Genomic DNA, 20,107 nt, shown 5'->3' with positions numbered 1-20,107 from the left:
TAAAACGTATTTTCTAGTCTCTTAACACCCATTCACCCTTCAGATAGACAGTTGTAAAGTATTGTATAATTTTGATGTGTCATATTAAATCATTTAAAGTTTTCATTTATGCTTTCTGCAGGGGACATGTGCATATTGTGTATTATTCATATTCCTGAAATGCTTGGAAAACTTTAAAATAAATCTTAAATTATGACAGAAATAATACTTTTTGAATAGTTCTTTGAATCACACTTTCCAGAGTTCAGAATAGGAAACACTCTGCCCTCTGGGGCATTTTCAGATAGCCATGGCAGAGGGCTTTTGCCCATTAGTCCTTGCCCCCAGTTCATATAGACAGAGTTGGAGAAATGAAAAGAAGAAATCACTCATCAAAGACTCCATCTCAGCTCTATCATTTGATATAGTAACTCCTGGAATTTATTAGTGCCCAAGAAATTGAGATTCTACACATAGCCTTCAAGGCTGAAAATACTTTACCAATTTGGAAGCAAATCTGTCTTATTCAGATATCCCCCAAGAACAGAGAGTTAAATGTCTCCTGTGCATGTGACACCAGGCAGCGGGACAGAGAAAGTAAACAGGAACTGAAACAGAAGGAGGAAAAGCAAGGGGGCTTCCCTGGTAGCTCAGCTAGTAAAGAATCCACCTGCAATGCAGGAGACCCCAGTTTGATTCTTGGGTCCAGAAGATCCCCTGGAGAAGGGATAGGCTACCAACTCCAGGATTCATGGGTTTCTCTGGTGGCTCAGAAGGTAAAAAATCTGCTTGCAATGCAGGAGACCTGGATTCAGTCCCTAGGTTGGGAGGATCTCCTGGAAGAGGGCATGGCAACCTATTCCAGTGTTCTTGCCTGCAGAATCCTATGGACAGAGGAGCCTGGCAGGCAACAGTCCACAGGGTCACAAAGAGTTGGACATGATTTAGTGACTAGATCACCAAACCACCACCAACACTATATATTGGAATGCATTTTTAAGGTTAACTTAATATACGGTCTACAATACAAATAGATTGTACCTTTTTTCCTCTTGTGCTATACTGTAGGTTCTCATTAGTTAATTATTTTATACATAGTAGTATATATATGTCAATCCCAATCTTTCAATTTATCACCCCTTGCCCCACTTGGCATCCATGCATCTGTTCTCTATATCTGTGTATCTATTTCTGTTTTGTAAAAAGATTCACCTGCACTATTTTTTCTAGATTCCACTTATGCTGTGCTGTGCAATGCTTAGTCACTCAGTCGTGTCCGACTCTTTGCGACCCCTTGGACTGCAGCCTGGCAGGCTCCTCTGTCCACGGGGAGACTCCAGGCAAGAATACTGGATTGAGTTGCCATGCCCTCCTCCAGGAGATCTTTCCAAACCAAGGATTGAACGTAGGTCTCCCACATTGCAGGTAGATTCTTTACCTTCTGATCGACCAGGCAAGCTCATGAATCCTGGAGTGGGTAGCCTATCCCTTCTCCAGGGCATCTTGCCAACTCAGGGATTGAAATGGGGTTTCTTGCATTGCAGGTGGATTCTTTACTACCTCAGCTACCAGGGAAGCCCCAGATTTCACATAAATGTGTTAATATATAGTACTTGTTTTTCACTTTCTGACTTCACTCTGTATGACAGCCTCTAAATCCAACCACATGTCTGCAAATGGCACAATTTCATTCCTTTTTATAACTATATGGCTTAAATAATATGCTTTACATTATGTGACTTTTATTGTCATTTTTTAAAAAAGCATTAAAGAAAAGAATGCATAACTTCACTGGCCACTGGAACAGGCCACTGGTGCTTACTCTCACCTGGACCTTCTGGGGAACCTTAAGAAAGGCATCTCTTAACTATCCACGCAGGAGACCAAAAGAGGTAGTATTACCAACAGGCTCCTGTCTCCCACTAGCCAAGATGCCCTCATGGACATCAGTACCCTCATACTTCCAAGTGGTATGTGTGTGTGGGGGTGGGGGGTATGTGTGGGTGTGTGTGTGTGCTCAGTCATGTCTGATTCTTTGTGATCCCATGGTCTAGAACCTACCAGGTTCTTCTGTCCATGGAATTTCCCAGGCAAGAAAACTGGAGTGGGTTGCCATTTCCTACTCCAGGGAATCTTCCCAACCCAGGGATCAAACCCGCATCTCTTGCATCTCCTGCATTGGCAGGTGAATACTCTACCACTGAACCATCTGGGAAGCCCTAAGTGGTATATGGGTGAATGCCAGTTGTTTTCTTCAGTAGGTCTTATGAGGCAGCAGTGAAAGCCCTAGGTCAGAAAGCAAGAGGTATAACTGCCCAAGTCACTGTCAAATGCTCACATGTTACATCTGTTAGAACGTGGCTGAAGCCTGGACGTATCTATTACTATCAGCCCTGCAATGGCTGAAGTTGAGGCTAAGAGATTTGAAGTGGTGCAGAAGAGTCCAAAACAACTGCTAAATGACTCAGTTCCTTTCTTACATTTAATCAGGAGTATACTTAAATCAAAGATACCAATTACAAAAACAGATGACAATTTGATAATATTGATGTCATGATAGTTACATCATTTATGTGTAAAGATGTAGCAAATAATCAATACTAATTGAGTCTAAAAGTAGATTATTAGTATATAAGACTCACACAATAATATAATTTGATATGTTATGAAGGAGAAGCTTGTGCACTAAAGCTTGAGGACTAAGACAAATTACAAAAGTGAAAGTGTTAGTCTCTCAGCCTTGTGTGACTCTTTGACCTATGGACTATAGCCCCCCAGCCTCCTCTGCTCATGGAATTCTCCAGGTAAGAATAATAGAAAGTGAAAGTGACACAATGGAGTACTACTCAGCCATTAAAAAGAACACATTTGAATCAGTTCTAATGAGGTGGATGAAACTGGAGCCTATTATACAGAGTGAAGTAAGCCAGAAAGAAAAACACCAATACAGTATACTAACGCATATATATGGAATTTAGAAAGATGGTAACAATAACCCTGTGTATGAGACGGCAAAAGAGACACTGATGTATAGAACAGTCTTATGGACTCTGTTGGAGAGGGAGAGGGTGGGAAGATTTGGGAGAATGGCATTGAAACATGTGTAATCTCATGTATGAAACGAGTTGCCAGTCCAGGTTCAATGCACGATACTGGATGCTTGGGGCTGGTGCACTGGGATGACCCAGAGGGATGGTGTGGGAGGGAGGAGGGAGGAGAGTTCAGGATGGGGAGCACATGTATACCTGTGGCGGATTCGTTTTGATGTTTGGCAAAACTAATACAGTGTTTCAGGTTTAAAAAAAAAAAAAAAAACCCTCAATAAAAATTGCATGGAATTGAAAAAAAAAAAAAAAGTGAAAGTGAAAGTCTTTCAGTCGTGTCCCACTCTTTGGGACCCTGTGGGTTATACAGTCCATTGAATGAATTCTCCAGGCCAGAATACTGGAGTGGGTAGCCTTTCCCTTCTCTGGGGGAATCTTCCCAGCTCAGGGATTGAACCCAGGTCTCCTGCATTGCAGGCAGATTCTTTACCAGCTGAGCCACAGTGGAAGTCCAAGAATACCAGAGTGGGTTGCCTTTCCCTTCTCCAGCGGATCTTCCCAACCCAGGAATTGAACCGGGGTCTCCTACGCTGAAGGCAGATTCTTTACCAGCTGAGACACCAGGGGAGCCTTAAGAATACTGGAGTGGTTAGTTATTCCTTTCTCCAGGGGATCTTCCCAACCCAGGAATGGAATCCGGGTCTCCCATCTGAGCCACCAGGGAACCATTTTGAAACACAGTGTGAAGCCCTCATCAAAGTAATAGCCCTTCTACATATTTCATGTTTTACAGGCATTATTTAGTTTATAATTTGCTTAAAATAAAAGATCAACTTAAACCCACTTTTATTCCCATACAATTTGTTTTTCTTCTACACTTTATATGGGTACTTTTGTAAGAATGAGAGAACAGAGGTAAAGGAAAAAATAATGGAGAGAGAGAAAGAGAAATTGCAAATTCTTGCTTGGGATTTTTTTTCTTGGAAAAAGTGTTAAATGTGAAATAGCACCATGAAACACTTCACAGTCCATTCACTTTCTTTTGGAAAATAATAGCTGGACTGAAATGAATACTTTAGAAGGTATTTCATTTCTTGGCATTTAAAATCAATAGTTTTCTCACTGTCATGAATATTTGGGAGAGAAGCTGGGGCCGCTATTTTTGTTCATTGTAATTGTGGCTCCACCGTGGGTGAAGATGGAACACCTTCTCTCATTATTAAGAGCTTAGTAGCCCTGAGCTAAAGGCTGTGATTCTTCATGTCAACACTGTGGTGGCAAATGAGAGTTCTCATTTAGTTTCTAGTAACCTCATTTGTCAAAAAGACTGTATTTCAAGTGTATATAGATTTAAGGCAAACAAAAATGAGACCACTAAATGACTCTTTGTTCATAAATTGCATTCATCAATTAGAGAAAAGTTAAACTAAGGAAAGATTAACTGTGCAGACCAATAACCTATTTCAAATTTTATTTTTAAAATATGTGTGAAGTTAATTTAATTTTCAAATTGATTTTCCATTAGTGATAGTGTCAATATGCTGCTGATGTGGAAGAGCACTTATCTGAATCACATTCCAAGTGAGGGAAATTTTAAATGCCCAAAACTTTACTGTGAATGTGAGAGTGAAAATATCTTTAGCAGAATGTTCTGCATGGGAGTTTAGAAAGATATTTTTAAGTAAAAGCTTTGGAATTGTTCTTGTCTTCCTTTATTCTTTCCATTTTAGCCTGATTTGATCAAGAATTAAAAAAGGGGGAGGTGTCATGTTTTGAGAAACTTTAACACTGTCTCAGTCTTGAGATGACGAGCCTTTTAAGCCAAATGACTAAACCCCTCTGAGAAGGAGAAGCATCTCTGTCACTCGGTGCCTCCAATAAACTCCAGGCTCCTCACTAATCCAACCATGTGACACAGACTTGTGTGGCTTTATAAACCATTTCTGAGTTCAGATCATGCTCCATCATTTCCCATTAGCTTGCCTATCACCCAAAAAGGCTGAACTATAGCTTCACATTTAGAATCTGTTGCAATTAAAAATTCAACAAAACCAAGAACTTGTTAATGACAAAACAAACCCAGTGACACATTATGGTGACAACTCGCACCAAACCCCTACTGTGCTGCTTTCTCTTCTATTGGAATCACTGAAATAGTAAAGACTACTCTTTTGAAGATCATAGAAATTCTTAGACAAGTTGCCATCAGCATCATTTCTTTATGTCATTTCAGCACACAGAGTTTTCTTATTTTCTCAGAATCTACCAGACTGAGCTAATATTACCTAACTTTCCATCAATATCCAATTGATTTTTCCAAGTTTCTGATCAATATTTTTTTCATTTTTTTCACCAACCAATTGATCTAAGTTATGCTTCAAGCATGTGTATATTTGCATAACAGTATGCAACAGGCAAAGCAGTGAAAAAAATAACAATCTTATAATTTCTCTGATATGCATTTCACTAGCTGTTTTAGACATTGTGTTTTATTATCCAGATATCTGAGAAAATCTGCAAATATTTTTCTCTAACACCATTATTGAACACATAAAAATTTATACAGCAAGTAAAATATTATTTCTCCAACTTTTTCATATTATTTTACAGAGAATGAAAAGTTAATCCAATCAGATTAGAATTTATAGCTTAAAATCTATTATAGCTTGCAAAAAATGCTGAATCTAGCTATGAATGAGCATTAGCACATCATTTGCTATCACGGAAAGAATTTCTATGATCCAATCTCAAACCTCAGCATATATACAAAACTTCAGGTAATATGTAAAAGTACCCATATCTTGCTTCTGGAGTGAGGCCCAAGAACCACCATTTTTATTAGCCACCTGTGGGTTATGAGGGTTAGACAATCCTTGGAAGAAGTATCACTTTGATTAGATTTATACTGCATTCTATCTTCTTTGAATTTTTTTCCAGCTTCATTGATTAGTAATTGACAAATATAATTGTATATATTTATAAAGTGTACAGTTTGGTCATTTGATAAACATATATATCATGAAATGATTACAAAGATCAAGTTAATTAGCACATTTACCACCTCAGACAGTTGACTCTATTTGTGTGCACGTGTGGTAAGAATGTTTAAGATACACTCTCAGCAAATTTCAAGTGTGCAATAGCATATTAACTATTATGATCATGCAGTATATTAGATCATCAGAACTTATTCACCTTATGACTGAAAGTTTGTACCCACTGACCTACATCTCCTCATTTCCCATTCTCTCTAGTCCCGGGTAATCATTATTCTACTGTATTTCTATAAAATCAGTTCTTTTTTTAGGTTGCTTATTATGAATAATGCTGCAATGAACACAGAAGTGTATGTATCTCTTTGATATACTAATTCTATTACCTATTTGATTTATAGGTAATAAAAATGAACCACAGGAAAACACATTAATTAGCTTGAGTCTGGTATTTGATGTGGTTCTGTAAACTAGAACCTCATTCTCAGAGTACTTTTTTTTTTTTTCCTGAGATGGCAGGTAGAGTATTCCTATATTTTTAATATTTTAACTTAAGCCATAATTTATTGTATTTCAACACAAGTTTACTGGAAAATCTAATATGAATCTAAAATACTTTGATAAAAGTTCAGTGTCTGCAGTAAAGGAGATGATAATTCCTTTCTGCAAAATATCAGACTTTGCCTGGTATATTGCCTTTTGTTCTAGACACTGAGCTCTAAGAACAGTGGCAATTTTCTAAACAATCAGAGGAAAGAACCAGTGAAGTTTAAGAGACATCAGTAGGGACATGATTAGTCATTTGGGCTTCTAGATAAGCAGCCCTAATTGTGTTCTCAAAGTGACACTGCCATTAACAATGTGGCTCAAAAATGGACATTATAAACAATTCTTGACAGAGTGGGAGTTTGGTGTTTTAATGAATTTTAACTATACCTTATACAATTTCTAAACTCTTACATTTATTTTGAATTTGGTTCTCCAAATTTTGGTGATCTGGGGTAAAATCTATTTGTGTCTTTAAAAATGAAGACTGTTTGATGGAATTTGGATTTTTTTTTTTCCTTGAAAAGAATAGGGATTCATTTATTCAACTTTGTGTTAGAATTCTGAGTTTCATACAACAAAAGGTCAGATTAAAAAGAGAGTAGAGTCAATAAAAGAACATTAGGAATCTCAGATAATCAGAGACCTGGGATGGGCATTGTTGTTATCAAGTCCCTAAATTGTGTCTGACTCTTTGTGACCCCATGGACTGCAGCACTCCAGGCTTCCCTGTCCTTCACTATATCCTGGATTTTTTCAAACTCATGTCCATTGTGTCAATGGGGTCATCCCCTTCTCCTCCTGCCCTCAATCTTTCCCAGCATCAGAATCTTTTCCAGTAAGTTAGCTCTTCACATCAGGTGGTCAAAGTATTAGAGTTTCAACTTCAGGATCAGTTCTGCCAAAGAATATCCAAGGTTGATTTCCCTTAGGATTGACTGATTTTATCTCCTTGCTGGCCAAGGGACTCTCAAGAGTTTTCTCTAGCACCACAATTTGAAAGCATCAATCCTTCAGTGCTCAGCCTTCTTTATGGTCCAAGTCTCACAAACTTAGACAGCCATATTAAAAAGCAGAGACATCATTTTGCTGACAAAGGTTTATATAATCAAAGCTATGATTTTTCCATAGAATTGGACATGACTTAGTGACAGAACAACAGTTACTGACATATCCTTACATGACCACTGGAAAAACCATAGCTTGAATTGATGCTTTCAAATTGTGGTGCTGGAGAACGCTCTCAAGAGTCCCTTGGACAGCAAGGAGATCAAACCAGTCAGTCCTAAAGGAAATCAACCCTGTATATTCATTGGAAGGACTGATGCTGAAGCTGAAGCTCCAATACTGTAGCAACCTGATACGAGGAGCCAACTCATTGGAAATGACCCTGATGCTGGGAAACATTGAAGGCAGGGGCAGAAGGGTGTGGGAGAGGATGAGATAGTTAGATAACATCATTGACTCAATGGACGTGAATTTGAGCAAACTCCAAGAGATAGTGAAGAACAGGGAAGTCTGGTGTGCTACAGTCCATGAGGTCACAAAGAGTGGGACATGACTGAGCGGCTGAACAACAAAGAGTAGCAGGTAACTATAAAATTATATTTATTGAATAGTATCGGCAGACTTTTTCCTGAGTATGAAGAGAAGTACTTTTATATACTGCAATTCTTAGAAATAAGACTAAAGTTAAAAAGTTACAAGAAATCAATCTCACCACAATACCAGTGAATTAATTTTTAAAGTTGCTTATATTAAAAGAAACTTCACATTATTGAAATCTCATTAAAGTTTGTTTAAATTGAAAACCAAATCAAGACAGGAACTAGAAAACTTTAGACTAAAATTTATTTTTAGTTTCAGTAGACTCAAAAACTTCAATAATCAAGATGCTTAGCAATGAGTGAATTTTATTATTTCGAAGTAAATATAACAGTTTATCAAAATAGTAAAAGAAAAGGAAAAAGTTCCTAAATGTCAAATAAGCAAATACAGAACTGCCCATGAACTCAAACGGAGACTCAGTGAGCTTCTGATCATCAAGATAAATTGCAATACAGTTTATAAGCCTTTCTGTTAAAAAGGAATACAAGACAGATTAAGCAGACAGCCACTCAGAAAAAGCAGATGTTGATTCCTATTCTACTCACACAAAACACATTTTTCCTGGATATAAAAACTCCATCATAATTGCAGTTACATATATTCAACAGTTGCAAAGAGTCAGACACTACTGAAGCAACTTAGCCCGCTTGCACATATATCCAACAGTATCACATGCAAATCATAGTCCCTCAGCAGCTCATCAAACAATATAAGGAGCAATTATGTCTCAAGATTAAGAAATAATAATAGCTAATAATTGTTTAGCACTTACTACATGATAGTGAGTTTGAGCAAACTCATTTAGTTCTTGTAAAAAAAAAAAAATCTCCACATATATTATCCTAATTTTTTGGATGAGGACAAAAAGATAGAGATGGGTGAAATCATTGCCCATAACAACTAGCAATTGGCAGAGCTAAGATTGGAGCAAAACAAGGTGATCTCCCATATCTGGTTCTGTTTTCATCACAGTGCTCTAGTGTCTCGAACTAAGTAAGTAACTAGCTTATTAACTATTAACTGATTCGACCTTCCCCAAAGGTGTGTCATAACACTTTAATATGTAATGAATGAATATGTCAAGTCAGCCTGAGACTAATCTCCCCCAGGCCTTGGCAGCCATGCACAGTCAGAGGACAGGAGAGGAAGAGCCCTACTAATATACAAAGTAGGATTGAAAAAGAGAGCCACTGAATCCTATGGTTTCCAAGGTAAAATTGTTATCTCTGAATTATCTCTAGATTGAAAAATAAGTTCCTGTGGATGCTGTTGATTAAAAAAAATAGTCACAATCTAGAAGTTAAGCATGCATGCATGCTTAGTCGCTCAGTCCTGTCTAATTCTGCAATCCTATGTAGACCACCAAGGTGCTCTGTCCACTGGATGCTCCAGGCAAGAATACTGGAGTCGGTTACTGTGTCCTCCTCCAGGGGATCTTCCTGACCCAGGGATCAAACCTATGTCTCTTAAGTCTCCAGCACTGCAGGCAGATTTTTTGCCACTAGCACCATCTGTGAAGCCCAATGGTGGTGGTGGTGGTGGTGGTGGTGGTTTAGTTGCTACGTCATGTCCAACTTAAGAGTTATGTTTTATTTGGTGGGAATTTTTAGGACATCAAGCCCGGAAGATAGCATCTCAAGTGACCCTGAGAGAATTGTTCAGAGGAGAGGCAAGGAGGAGCCAGGTTTTATAGAAGTTTGCAACATGGGGCAGGTAGTCTAAGCATCAAAAGATTATTATTAATTAAGGAAAACCAGATATCTCAAGTTAAGGAATTTAATCCTTTTCTATGTATTGGGGAGATGGAAGAGTCCGGGCTTACTAAAATCATTCCTTTCATAGGCATCTCAGCTATCTGGGGCCTGCATCCTGCAATTTGATTTTTCACATCCTTAGCATCACTGACTCAATGGACTTGAGTTTGAACAACCTCTGGGAGATGGTGAAGAAGAGACAAGCTTGGTGTGCTGCAGTCCATGGGGTGTCAGAGTTGGACACAACTGAGCAACTGAAAACAACAAATTTTCATGTAGGGAGTGGAATCAGACTATTGCTACCAGATTGCTACCAGATATGGGGCATTTTTCCTATTATTCCTCCTGGGCACCCTTCATGCTAAGATTTTCACATTTGGAGGGCCAGAATAGTTGATGACTATGGCATCCTTGTTTATTGATATAACAGGAAATACCCTATTTCACAACTCTTACACATGCTTTAAGTTGTCTCAAAGTAAAGTCCCTCCATTTCTCCAAAGATTTAGTAAACCCTGATAGTAAACATACAGAGAGGCATGTGTGAATTCTGCATGGACATCAAGGAAAGGGTTGAGCTATAATAAATGCAGAACAATCTTTAGAAATTAACACAACATAAGAAAGACAGCTTCCAGATAGAGAGAAAGTTGGAAAACTACCAACTAATTCCTGCACCCTGCACCCCCCCACCCACAACCTGCTCCAAATCCCAAGAGAGTTTGGAAGGGATGCAAGATCTGCTCTTGTTCAAAAAGAGTTCTCAAAGGACATAGTAACTTAATTGACTTCTAAGTTACACTTAATTAAATGTATTCTAAAATGAAATGAATGGTCTCAAGAGATACAATGCTTCCTTTTTTTGAAAGACAGTTCAACAGATTCTTGAGCGAAAAACTTCATCCAATCAATCTCTAAGATTCTAAAATTCTATAAATAGTTGCGGAAAAATTCGTGTGCCTTTGTGTCTTTCAAAACAAACATAAAAATTGGTTTTTGGTTTTGTTTTTTACCAATGAGGAAGGATGTTGGGAGCTGTGTTAGGCACTACTGACAAAATGGAGGCACGGCCCCAGCCCCCTCTCCTCATTCCGCAGGCACGGACCCCGGATTAAGGAGTTAGGCCTTGTAATTCTGACTTGTCTTTTCCTCTCCTCGGCTGAGTTGACTGAAAAGGAATACTAAGGTCCTTATTGTTCTTAAGAGGAGCATGAGAAGGCACAAAGCCTTCTGCAGCTGTGCTCAGAAAATAATTCATAAAGTTAATCATTGACATTTGTTCAAGGACTTTTATAAAAGAGTGTTCCAGGATGAGCACATAGGCCATAGCTTGGGGCCATGGGAGGGATTGATATCTGAAGCCTATTTGTGAGGAGAATGTTTATGGCAAAGGAGTTTACTGAATTTAGGGCTTAGAAATAATTAAAATAGTTAGAAGTTAAAGATTTAAGGAATGTTGTAAAGTTAGCATATTTTACTATAGCTTATAGAAGTTAAGAATTTTTAGAGACACTATAGCTAGAAGGCTTTTTTAAGAGATAGCGAGCTCAGGATGTTAGGGGCAAACAGGACTTAGGAAGATAAGTAGTAAACTGAGGACTGTAGCATGAGTTAAAATGTAATCACAAGTTAACTATAGGACACATTAGAAGAGGTAGATAATAGATGATAAGGCTGATTCCTAGAGAATCACTGAAGCAGGAACTCTATTTGAAGACCAACAATGATTTATGGAGATAATAAATCTGGGAGAGGGGGAACTGAAAATGTCAAACCTCTGGCCTAAAGTTTTTGTAAAAGTATAAAAGAGAATCTTAAACTTGGAATAAACAGGCAGTCCATAGAAAACTGAGAGGCTGTCTCATTACTCGCCGACACTGTCCATCTCTTCAGGTTGAATCCCTGGCTGCTGGAGTTGGACTCCGGCAAGGAAGATGCAAATTCCAGGAATAACTAGTAATCATTATTTTATTCAGGAAAATGTCATGTATTCTAAAACTGTATGTCTGATAGCTATCAGAGGCTTCAAAATCAGTTCAGTTCAGTTCAGTCCTTCAATTGTGTCTGCCTTTTTGCGATGCCATGGACTGCAGCATGCCAGGCCTCCCTGTCTATCACCAACTCCTGGAATTTACCCAAACTCATGTCCATTGAGTTAGTGATGCCATTCAACCATCTCATCCTCTGTCATCCCCTTCTCCTCCCACCTTCAATCTTTCCTAGCATCAGGGTCTTTTCCAGTGAGTCAGCTCTTCGCATCAGGTGGCCAAAATATTGGAGTTTCAGCTTCAACATCAGTCCTTCCAATGAACAGTCAAGACTGATTTCCCTTACAAAGGCATTAATTCTTGGCACTCAGCTTTCTTTATAGTCCAACTCTTACATCCATGCATGACCACTGGAAAAACCATAGTTTTGACTAGATGGACATTTGTTGGCAAGTAATGTCTCTGCTTTTTAATATGCTGTCTAGGTTGGTAATAACTTTCCTTCCAAGGAGTAAGTGTCTTAATTTCATGGCTGCAGTCACCATCTGCAGTGATTTTGGAACCCAAAAAATGAAGTCTGCCACTATTTCCACTGTTTCCCCAGCTATTTGCCATGAAGTGATGAAACTAGATGCCATGTTCTTAGTTTCCTGAATGTTGAGCTTTCAGCCACCTTTTTCATTCTCCTCTTTCACTCTCATCAAGAGGCTCTTTAGTTCTTCTTCACTTTCTGCCATAAGGGAGGTGTCATCTGCATATCTGAGGTTATTGATATTTCTCCCAGCATTCTTGATTCCAGCTTGTGCTTCTTCCAGCCCAATGTTTTTCCTGATGTACTCTGCATATAAATTAAATAAATAGGGTGATAATATACAGCCTTGACATTCTCCTTTTCCTATTTGGAACCAGTCTGTTGTTCCATGTCCAGTTCTAACTGTTGCTTCCTGACCTGCATACAGGTTTCTCAAGAGGCAGGTCAGGTGGTCTGGCATTCCCATCTCTTTCAGAATTTTTCACAGTTTATTGTGATCCACACAGTTAAAAGCTTTGGCATAGTCAATAAAGCAGAAATAGTCAATAAAGCTTCAAAATAGATCTCCATTAATATACTTGGGCTTCCCTGGTGGTTCAGATGTAAAGCGTCCGCCTGCAATGCGGGAGACCCGGGTTCGATTATTGGGTCAGGAAGATCCCCTGGAGAAGGAAATGGCAATCCACTCCAGCACTCTTGCCTGGAAAATCCCATGCACGGAGGAGCCTGATAGGCTACAGTCCATGTGGTCGCAAAGAATCAGACACTACTGAGCGACTTCACTTTCACTTTCAATGGCATACTTTAGTGGTATAAACACAAACCAAACATAAGTTTGAATTCCCCCTTTTTATTAAAAAGAAGCCAACTATAATTATCTCAACCTCAGTTTAAAGTATAAACAATAAATACTTCTCAAAAAAAAGAGACCCTTTGAATGACAGAAACAGCTTGTTTATATTCAGAAACAGAACTGTGCCTATGAGAGAGAATCAATTTTTCTAAAAATATATGCCCTTGAATACTACATCCCAACAGAAATAAAGAAGGAAAGTAGGAAATAATAAAATAATTTTTAAATATTGTCTAATCAAAATGGATTTTTCAAAAGGGTCATGACACTGTTCTTAAGGAACAAGTGTCCTGTAAATACCTAACCTAAGGAAATGCTAGTAGGAACTATCAGAGGGCAATTAATCTGGGATATAAAAGTAATCAAACACAAAAGTCCAGACACACACACACACATATACTCAGATAATATCTGTAAATATATTTATTACACCCATATTCCCCAAATCAGAGGTCATTTTAAATGATTTTACATATATATATATATATATATATATATATATAATATCCAGGATCTTTTTATTGAGACAAAACTGAAAACATAAATTGAATGTGAAATTTCCAGTTAGCATTCTAAACACTTACCATTCTTCTGATTCTACCAATATGGTGGACTATATATATATATATATATATATAATTTTTTTTTAATTTCCTAATATAAAACATCTAGAAATGAAAAAAAAATGTAAAATATGATATTTCAGCTATTTACCTGAGATTAAACAAAGTATTAGAAATCACTAGAATCTAAGTGAAGAAAAAGATGAAAACCAAAGTAAGATTATGTTGATGCTTAGGAATGATGAAGCAACTCAATAAGAAAAAAAAAAAAAAACAACAATTACACAGGCAAAAAACTGAATGGACATTTTTCCAAAGAAAATACACAGATGGCCAATAGGTACATGAAAAGCTGCTCAACATCACTAATCATCAGAGAAATGCAAATCAAAACCATAATGAGTTATCTCATCACGCCTATCAGAAGGTTTATCATCAAAAAGTCTACAAATAACAAATGTTGGTGAGGATGAGGACAAAAGGGAACTATTCTACCTTGTTGTTGAAAATCTAAATTAGTGCAGTCACTGTGGAAAACAGTATGGAGGGTTCTCAAGAAACTAAAAATAGAGCCACCATATGATCCAGCAATTCTGTATCTAGATACATATCTGAAGAAAACAAAAACACTAATTTGAAAAGATACATGCAACCCCATATTCATAGCAGCATCATTCACAGTACTTGAGATATGGAAGCAACCTGAGTGTCCATCAAAAGATGAATGGATAAATAAGTTCAGTCACTCAGACATGTCTGATTCTTCATGACTCCATGGACTGCAGCATGCCAGGCTTCGTGGATAAATAAGATAGAGAAATGTGTGTGTGTGTGTGTGTGTGTGTGCGTGCGTGTGTGTATAACAGAATACTACTTAGACATAAGAAAGAATGAAATTTTGCCATTTGTAACAACAGAAATGGACCTGGAGGATATTATGCTTAGTGAAGTTAGTCAAAACAGAAGGAGACAAATACTGGATTTTATCACTTATATGTGGAACCTGAAAAATAAATAAATATATATAACAAAACAGAAACTGACTTACAGAGACAGGGAACAAGCTAGTGGCTACCAGTGGGGAAATAGAAGGAGTGAGGGGCAAGGTAGGGGTAGGAGATTAAGAGGTCCAAATTACTACATATGCACTAAGTAAGTTAAAAGGATGGACAGGGAGGCCTGGCATGCTGTGGTTCATGGGGCTGCAAAAAGTCAGACACTACTGAGAGACTGAACTGAACTGAACTGAACTATTATACAGCACAGGGGATATAGTCAATATTTTATAATAACTTTAAATAGAATATAAGCTGTAAAAACATAGAATCACTATGTTGTACACCTGAAACACTTGAAACTAATATAATACTGTAAATCAACTACTCTTTAATTAAAAAAATATAGAAGTTCACTAGAAGCTGAAAAAGCAACTCTCTTAACTTTCAGAGCATTTAAGGGAATAAAATATTAATTATAAATACCAATCCAAAAATACCAAAAAGCTAAGAGTAGAAAAGTCAAAACAAATGAAAAATACAAAGCATTATACTTAAAGCAATTAAAATATACCAGTAATAACATGAAATGTGACTGGATGTCACTTGTCATCCATTTGCCAGTTAAATATTGGAAAATTTCTGCTATACAGTCAAAAGAGACATACCTGAAGTATAAAACCTAAAGTTTGAAACAAAGTAAAACCTCACAAGATTTGTACAAGTAAAATAAAAACATTATAGGCTGGTGTTTCATGCAAAATCAATTCCAAATGGATTGTAGATATAGATATAATTGTGAGAGAGAAAAAAATCTCTTTATATCTACAATTTTAACATAGAAAAGGTAGTCATGATCTTAAGTTAGGACAGTATTTCTTAAAAAAGACTCAAGGAAGCACTAACAATAAAAGAAATGACATAAATTGGATTTTACTAAAATCAAGAACCTCTGTTTATCAAGAGATGTTATCAAAAGAGTGAAAAGGCAAGCTAATATTAGAAGATATTGGCAATTCATATATCCATCAAAGGATTTTCCTAAACATCAAAGAAAAACAAAAAGACAATCTAGTTACAAATGGCTAGACACTTGGAAAAGCATGTCCTAAAGAGAATGCCCATGCTTCGATAACTATCACTGTTCGTTAAGAAAATGGCTGCTTAAATCACAATACTATACCTATCAACACCCACTACAATGGCTTCAGTTTTTGTAATTGAAAGGAGTTATGACAATGTGGAGCAAATGGGCTATCATCTACTACTGATGGGAAAGTAAACTGGTAATACCATTTGGGAAAATAGACTGGTAATACCATTTAGGAAAATGCTCAATATCTACTGAACATAACTATACACTATAATTAATACCTAACAATTCAGTTATTGGGCATAAACTCAACAGTACATTCATTATGTATACCAAAATCATGAATTGAAAAAAAAAATAGTATTCTCAATATCATAAAACTACAAACAACATTAATTCTATCAAAAATAGAATTGACAAATTAAATATGGTATTTTCCATAAAATGGAACACTACACAATACTAAAAAAGAATAGTTACTACTACACATAGAAACATCAATCAGTCTCACAAATATTATATTGAATTAAGTGAAATATTAAAAATATTCTGTATTGTTCCAACAATGTAATGTTAAAAGCAATTGAAGCCAAGCTACAGTTGGCTTTCAGTGGAGCTATGGTTAGGAAGAAATGTGGAGCACTCTTCTATATTTTGATCTGGATTGAGGTTATCAAGGTATGTTTACTTTGCAAAGATCTATCAAATTGCAAATGTATGATTTGTATATTTAAAATATGATTTTAAAGATACTATCTTTTGCCTTCCACCCTTTGATTTCCTACTGGTTCCTCCCACTTGCTGAACCCATGGAGAAGCCAGAAGGGAGAGAGCAAATCATTGCAGTGAGTAAAATATCAGGGTGCTAGAGCCCTGAGCAAGGCCAGAAATACATCTAAAGTGGCCAGAGGAGAATAACTAGCTCAGGGGCAGTTCCAAATGCACATTGGAGCTTAGATTATAACAACGGAAAACTGGAAATTGATTGAATGTCCATGATCAAGTGAATAAATAAATTACATCTAAAATAACTATACAATGGTATATCATATATCATTGCTAATTAGAAGTGGATGAGTCAGGAATAATGAACAAACTAAAGCACAAAATGAAACTTCAGAAAGAAAATACAGGGTGACATCAATTTTCTGTATTTTTAAAGCATATATGACTGTGTGTGTTTGTTAGTTGCTCAGCTGTGTCCAACTCTTTAGCATTAGAAGTAAAATGCTTAAGAAAATTAATATCAAATTCAGAATAGCTATTTTTTCCTGGAGAAGAGTGAAATGTGGACATAGTTTTTACTTGCATTTGTAATATTTTGTGTCCTAAGCTATGGGACAATTATCTACATGTTGATTGCATCACTCCTTACACCTTGGTGAATATCTAAAGTATTTCACAATAAAACACAATAAAAAATTCTGAGCTCATAGAATATCTGTTTTATAGGGTATTACTTGAATTGGGAATTAAAAAAAATAATCATTCCCATAGGGTTAATTTTGACCCATCAATGAAGGGTGAGTGGACCCCATCAACACAGCACATCCTTGACATGTTTACTCCTAGACTAAGGGCAGGGTCTGGATGCCCTGTTTGTGAGTAACTGTGTGGAGTTGTGGGCTTCCCAGGAGGCACTAGTGGTAAAGAACTTGCCTGCCAGGTTCCAAATGTAAGCGATTAGGATTTGAGCCCTGGGTCAGGAAGATCCTCTGAAGGAGGGCAAAGCAACCCACTCCAGTATTCTTGCCTGGAGAATCCCATGGACAGAGGAACCTGACGAGGCTACAGTCCATAAGGTCACAAAGAGTTGGACCCCACTGAAGTGACTTAGCATGCAACACACACACACACACACACACGACTGAAGCAACTTAGCAGCAGCAGCATGTGCAGTTGTGGAAGTTATTTGAGATAATAGAGTCATCCATGGCTTTTGAACACAGCAGAGATAACTGGTCCACAAAGAGATTTAATCCTCAGCTTTGACTCATCAGCCTAATGCTCTTTAAAACTGAATTCACTTTAGTAAATGTATATATGCTTCATGATGTTTTCTACTGTGATGTTTATATCTATTTATATAACTGTTAGAGATATCTACTATCAAATGACTATTCTGATTTGTATTCCTTGAAAGTTACTTAATATTTTTTTTTTCTTTTTGAGGAAGACCTTTAGGTATTCTTGCTTTCTACTCATTTAAAGGTTTAAAATTTACTTCCTTAGATCATATCTTTATCCTTATAATAATGCCTAATAGAGCTGTCCTTATTCTGCAAGCATAACAAAGACTATATGTTGTGTAATCCTGGAGGCTTTCTGATGAGTACTGCATAAGTTGAGGTCCATTTAACAAATATGATCTCATGCACTGTCAGCATATGTGTACTCACTATAATTAAAATGCAATAACAAGAAATGCATGGCAAATGAGTTTTAAACCTCTACCGACATATGAAATAACTTCTCCCTCCCAGGGTCAATTGAACCACATTTCTCACTTCTTTTACCCTATGTCTCCACATAGATCTATAATAGTAAGGGGGAAAAAATTCCCTTTCTCATTACAGAGAAACACTGTAATAATTTAATTTCATTGCTCAAGCTAAGGACTTTTAAATATCACAATTTCTAAGGCAATCCCCTTTCCATTTATTGTACTGGAGAATATCTTTTTATTCATACTGCATCCATAATATCAAGTGCAAGCAAATTGCAGCTAAACCAATCACAGCATGGTAACTCCTGAATTAATATTCTTAAACAATGAACATAATTTCAGAAATGCTTCCATGTTTCTCTCAACATGGAAGGAATCAATTCAGTGTGTCTTGTGACCTCTAAACCTAAAGACTTAAAGTCGAAAATTTCAGGATCCCAACACTTGGCCTCAAAATTTATTAACAAAACACCTGGACTTTGGATATTTTTCTTTGATTAAGGTTGGCATTTGTTCAGCTAAGCATTTAGTTATAAGGAGAGCTTCTTACCTCAGACTGCTGTTTGCATGGCATGTGCAAATAGTTTCTCCTCCACAAACACCTACAGCAGCTAATACATTCCACTGTCTAGAATAATCTGGATTGGATTTATTTAGATAATGGTGTACTTTGTTACTGTGGAAAGCACTTTCATTTACTTAGATAGAATTTTCTATAAAGTTTTCATTCAAATATTTGATATCATATAGATACATCTTTAATTTGAATGGACAGAAGAAATCATCTGTTTCCTTTGAGAAATAACAAGACAGTTAAACATTTTTTTTGCTGTTATTGGACATTACATGTTATTTACTTACCCTAACAAGAAACTTCTTGTGTTTTTTTTCTTCTTTCTTTTTTTTAAAAATGTGGCCTTGGCAAGAAACCCTCAGTGCCCAGAGCATCTTTTCCATCATCTGGAAGCCAGAGCCAGAGTGGGAGCCCAACCAAGATTGGAACCAAAAGTGAAGTCCTCACCTTCAGCACCATCCCTGAGATACCTGTTCCTTTATGGTCTTTTAACATTCAGTTTTGTGAATGTTAAATGTCTACTACACACAGCATTTTTTTTTAGTATGAAGGAAAAACATCAATGGACACATTGAAACTTATTAAGTTAAATGTCACTAATAATTCTGAAAGATGATGCTGTGAAAGTGCTGCACTCAATATGCCAGCAAATTTTGAAAACTCAGCAGTGGCCACAGGACTGGAAAAGCTCAGTTTTCATTCCAATCCCAAAGAAAGGCAATGCCAAAGAATGCTCAAACTACTGCACAATTATACTCATCTCACACGCTAGTAAAGTAATGCTCAAAATTCTCCAAGCCAGGCTTCAGCAATATGTGAACCGTGAAATTCCTGATGTTCAAGCTGGTTTTAGAAAAGGTAAAGGAACCAGAGACCAAATTGCCAACATCTGCTGGATCCTCGAAAAAGCAAGAGAGTTCCAGAAAAACATCTATTTCTGCTTTATTGACTATGCTAAAGCCTTTGACTGTGTGGATCACAATAAACTGTGGAAAATTCTGAAATAGATGGGAATACCAGACCACCTGACCTGCCTCTTGAGAAACCTGTATGCAGGTCAGGAAGCAACAGTTAAAACTGGACATGCAACAACAGACTGGTTCCAAATAGGAAAAGGAGTATATCAAAGCTGCACATTG

This window comes from Bubalus bubalis, chromosome 10 (genome assembly GCF_019923935.1).
Source record: "Bubalus bubalis isolate 160015118507 breed Murrah chromosome 10, NDDB_SH_1, whole genome shotgun sequence".
Taxonomy (NCBI): Eukaryota; Metazoa; Chordata; class Mammalia; order Artiodactyla; family Bovidae; genus Bubalus; species Bubalus bubalis.
The sequence above is the reverse complement of the archived record's forward strand: the minus strand, read 5'-3'. Positions refer to the sequence as shown.